The sequence below is a fragment of the Polypterus senegalus genome, unplaced genomic scaffold (genome assembly GCF_016835505.1).
Source record: "Polypterus senegalus isolate Bchr_013 unplaced genomic scaffold, ASM1683550v1 scaffold_753, whole genome shotgun sequence".
Taxonomy (NCBI): Eukaryota; Metazoa; Chordata; class Cladistia; order Polypteriformes; family Polypteridae; genus Polypterus; species Polypterus senegalus.
The window spans coordinates 14,903-20,459 of NW_024386359.1; the positions used below are offsets into that span (position 1 = coordinate 14,903).

Genomic DNA, 5,557 nt, shown 5'->3' on the forward strand with positions numbered 1-5,557 from the left:
CATCAAGCACACACTGGGCAATTTAGAATTGCCAATGCACCTAACCTGCATGTCTTTGGACTGTGGGAGGAAACTGGAGTACCGGAGGAAACCTATGCAGACAGGGGAGAACATGCAAACTCCATGCAGGAGGACCTGGGAAGCAGACCTGGGTCTCTAATTAGCGAGGCAGCAGTGCTACAGCGCTGCCCTATAAATCACAAACCACAAACAAGTATCATGTTAAATTCAAATACTACACAATAAAAAAATATCAGAACAGATAATCTGATATATATAAATGCTGCCAGGAATTACAAATTGTTTGAAAGAAAAATAAGGCAACTAATTTTGTACTTACTGCCCACCATAAGCGTGTGGAATGCTGGTAAAGTTGGTTTCCTAGACATCATGCTCAACAGTATAAACCATTGCAGAAAATGTGAAAATGCCTACAGTTATGAAAAGAAAAGACATCCAACTTGCTGGTAACATTGTTTTAGGGTAAATCCAAAGCCCGTAATCAGTTGAATGCGTGCTAGCTTTAGTATCGAAAGATTCTCATTAATGCATTATTCTCAGGACTTGTCCAACTTTACCCACCCTAGCAGCTGTCTCAATATCATGATCATGTCTCCCATAGTCTTCATTTTCAAAGGTCTCTAATACTATCTGAAGATAAAGTGGAAGGATTGCTATTAAGTCAACAGCATTTAAAACACTTCTAACAAATCGATTAATATCTGGTGTAGAAAAAAGCCTCAGAAAATTCTATTGTGAAGAAGGCTATACATAGTGTTTCAACATATTCAAGGTAGGTTTTACCACTGGGATTTCCTGAGTGAGTTTTGTATTGCATTTCTTCAACAGTGTTTAAACGTCATTGCAACCAGAATACTAACACAAAGAGACTTGAGGAAACAGCATTATTTTAGCAGTGATAGATGAAAGGGGTTTCTCCATGAGATTCCATACCTTCTTCCTCTCTTCACCATATTTCATGTCCTTAAAAGGTCTTCATTTTTCTCTCTTTCAATTTCAGCTTGAGTTCTTTCTGAACCTTTAACTGCTCATTAAGCTATCTTGCCTTTCTTCAAATGAAATTGCAGCATCTTTGGCTTTTTTTGATTCTAACCCCCAGTAGTTTATCTCCTCGGAAATTTCTTGGACAAAATTCATCCTTAATCCATAAAACTCCAGTTCTATAAAAGTTAAAAACATAATGAAAATATCTGGGTCTCTGTCAAAGTATTAGTTGTTTTGTACAGTGTAATCATCACACAGGTCCCGGGTTCCCTGCTTTGATCTGTATATGTGGGAAATCTGCCAATTCTTGTTTTGGATACCTTGCTGCAATTTTGTAGGCAATCTTGTATGTCTTCCCACCAACATTAATGTTCAGCATACCATTTTTTACAGGAGAGTTTAGTGTGGATGGAGATAGAAAAATTTGTATCCTCATGAAGGAAGTCAGTATGTTTGAGGTAAATCTGATCTGAGTACAGTTTCCCTGCAATGATCCCACTTTTGATTTGATTGTCAGTTTCAAGGGATGCAACATAACCACTCTTTGTGGCAGAAGAAGAAAGGGATTATGCTTCCCAATTTACAGGTTACAAACAAACTTTGTCTTCTTTCCTTCATTTTCAGCATTTTGCTTTTTTAAAATTTTTTAGGGATCAGGAGTTACACTTTTTTTTTCAGAGTAAATGCCTTCCCATGGATAAGCGTCCCCAAAGGAATACCAGCTGCATGTTGCAGAAGACAGAGAAAGGGTCTTTAAATATACTTTAAATATTATCTCTGCCTTGATGGCGTCCTTGAATATGTAATCGCTAATCTCTTGAAGCAACTGGAAGATTAAAAGCATACAGACAGGCTCACATGCATTTGCATAAGCCCTCAAAAGCTCTTTTTAGATTAAGATTTAATGATCCTCTAAGATTACATGTATAAGTTTTACAAGAGATGCTAGGACACTAATACAGAAAGCACATTGTCCTGACAACATTATCCACAATTGATACAAATCATTTTCAAATAATTTTATTTTTCTGTCATGTCTAATGTTGAATCATTTTTTCCTTCACAGTTCAATATTTTTATAATGGGGCACAAAGTTCATTATTATCATTTATTTTATGCCTTACTGGGTTAGGATCATGGTAGTAACATACTGAGCTGGGATGACCAGACCACCTCATCCCCATCAATTCTCTTTTTTCAGGCTACTCAAGAGAGCTGATAATCCTTACAGGATGTTCTTGGTTTTCCCCCCTTTTCCTCAGCCAACTATTCTTAATTTAATGAACAAAACCACCTTAACTGTCTCCTCTTGATTCATAGGCACAGTAGTTCTAAATGGAGGTCTTCTCATATTGCTCGCCATATTATTGAGAGTGAGCTCAGAAACCATGTCAGGAACCTCATTTTATTTGCTTGTACTTGAACAATCTATAAATGACCCTGATAAAATAAATCCAAAAGAATTTCTTAATAATCCATATACCATGACCCAATTCTGAAATCAGGCTTGGTATTGGTGTTCCCTGGCAAGCATCTGGTGGCTGGATGAAAATGTAGTTTGGTTATACTCAGAATGGAGCGGACATGTCTCATCACTTGAAAAAATAAGCGTGTAGGCTGGGAGAAGTGCCAATGAGTAACAGACAGAAATGGGCATCTGGGGCAGCAATTCCAATTTGGTAAGTCTATTTTACCATGAAGGATAAAACTATAAACTTTGCTTTTTACAATAAAAGAAAGCTAAAGTCATAGGGTTTTAGAATTGGAATTATAATAGAATGGGCTTTTCTTAACATTTGTAAAAAATAAAAGAACCATGGGGATAATAAATGTAACTATTGGCTTATACTTTAGATACTGGTACTGTGGTGGGGAGTGAAGGGAATAGGATAATGTGGTGTAGTGGTTTTAATGCTCATTGTACTTAGGGCATTGTGGGGATGTAAACTACAGACTAATTGATGGAAGAGGAACAAGAATGATAATAATACAATAATATGCCTCTAATTTAAGAGCGCTTTTTCACGCTTTCCAAACTTAAAGCTGGAGTGCATCTTAAATTCAAGGTATTTCATTGTCACACTTCAAATGGTCTTCTACAACTAAACAAATACAGTAAGTAATCTCTTGAGAGCTTATGAAAGGGAACACAAGGTAGCTCATGTGCCAAGTGAGAAGTGATTCTATGATAGGGAAAAACATTGTTTCTGTACACCAGCATATACTTGTAACTCTTGTATATACCAGTAAAATCTATTTTGAAAGGGGAGGGTATCAGGCAACTTAAATTTGAAGGAATCTTATAGAGTGACTTTCCAATTGCTCAAAGTGCTTTTGACAAGGATCCACTTTACAAGTGTTTACGTGTAGGTTTTACAGCTGTGTCACAAAAGATTAAGTGACTTGCTTAGAGTCTCAGGAAATCAAAGGTGAAATGAATGTTTTATACACTAGTACTTTCACAACACGTTTGGCCTACCAGGTCTGACCGCATCTTCCCCACCATGAAGCCAACTCACCACCAGTTGACAGCTCGCCCTCTCTTCACCCGAGTGTCCAAGACATATGGCCAAGTCCGATGACACGCACCACAAAGTCGATCATCGAACTGAGGCCTAGGAGTGTCCTGGTGTGCCAACAGCATTCTCCGCGAGAGGAGTCAGATGAGGTGGCTGCGGCATCTGATCAGGATGCCTCCTGGACGCTCCCTGGTGAGGTGTTCGGGCACATTCATCCAGGAGGAGGCCCGGGAAGACCAAGGACACACTGGAGGGACGATGTCTCCCGGCTGGCCTGGGAGCTGCGGATTTTCAAGAGCTGGAAGAAGTGGCGGGAGAGGGAAGTCTGGGCCTCTCTGCTTAAGCTGCTATCCACGACCCGACCCGGATAAGCGGAAGAGGATGGATGGATGGATGGACACAAGCACTTTCTACCTCTCACCTTCTACCTCTCTATTTCTCCCTCAACTGCCTTTATTTTTCTCATCCCTTCCGCTTCCCTATGTCCAACAGGGAGCATTAGCTCCACAATGGACCTGGTTCAATGCTGGAAATGCATTGTTCAAAACTTTCTCTACTTACAGTGTAGTGGGCTACATAATAATAAGTATTTGTTTTTTGTCTGTGCTGAGTGTGTTCTGTTTTCATTGTCCTGTTTGCTATCTTATATGTGTGTATCAGTAAATGTTGTCCCAGTAAGTTAACAGGTGAAGGATGATGAAGGCAGACCGTAATCTAATCAGAAGTACTTGTTGAATCCACCTGTTACATAGGGGACATTCTGTATTTAAACAAGAGTGAAAGGCAAAAGGAGGAGAAGAGAGAGAATAGAAAAAGAATGATTTATGCATCCATATTTCAAGCATTTCGTTCATCATTATAAGTTCATTACTTGTTCTTAGGATCTGTATCATTAACACAACTGCCACCTGAAAACCCAGGGTTTGGATACTTATCAATCATTGCTGATAAATAGCTTCTATTAAGGAATCTTTCACAATCAAGCATTGATAAATACAGCAGTTAGCTGAGGCAGTCTTGGTGCTGTAGCTGTTTTTTCTCCAGATGCTGTCTGCAGAGGTTTAGAATATGGACAGTAAAACAGAAGCAATTCAAAAGTCCCTGGGTGCTTTTCATCTGATTCCCACCAGCACAAATAAAGAGCACAGTACTTTATCTTCTTTCTTTTTATTCTTGTCTCCTTGTGCCTCACTTCTCCTCTGGCAAACTTTGTCCTCATCCTCCTGACTCTGGCCCTTCAAATAGAGTAAGGCAACTTCTTTTACAGACCACCTGGAAGTGAGATCTCCTTCCAGTCGATAAAGGGCTCAGCAGTTCCCCATGTGCTCCTGGCGGTGACCACTAACCTCAACAGGGCTGAGTTTCCAAACTCCAAGCTCTTAGCACTGTACAAAGCCAGGGGCTGCCCTCTACTGTTCAGGAAAGTACTGCCCGTACAAGCTCTCTCCCTCAGTTCCATCTATCATGCAGGCATCCGGCTGGGCTGGGTAAGAGCCCCAGCTGTCTATCACACAATCTGGGTCTCCATGGTATGAAGAAAGACCCTGCTCTGTCTCGCACCCTTTGACTTCCATTTGATGGCTGCTGCCCTGGTTTTGGACTGAGGAGCATGAGCCAGCACTAATAAACCACTCTGTTTAATGCAGCCCACCCTCTTTCTACGTGTTCTGCTGGGCAGTCAGTCATCATGCCCACATCCACTGTTGGACTTCTGGCTATTCACCTTCCCTTAGATATAGCATCGAGGTAATTTGCTCAAATGTCCCTTTTCTGTGCAGTACCAGTTACACTTACCTGTACCACAGAATTTACCTGGGAAGGGAGTTGACCCAAGTAGCCACAGATAAAACTCTGCCTTCTCCATTGGCCATGGTGGTCTTCCTCATTTCCCTGAAAATGTTCTTTAGGTCTCTGATGAGCTGCAATAAAGCATGTCAGGCTGGAGTATCCTCTCCAGCTCCCACACATCAAAATCAATAGTTAGTTTGGAAGCGACAGGATAGGGCATCTGCTGGCTGTGAGTTGATATGCAT

At 40.6% G+C, this 5,557-nt stretch overlaps 1 pseudogene; it reads right to left on the reverse strand.

The window, feature by feature from the left end:
- Positions 1-340: 340 nt before the first annotated feature.
- On the reverse strand, positions 341-1,423 carry LOC120522663 (annotated as a pseudogene).
- Positions 1,424-5,557: the final 4,134 nt, after the last annotated feature.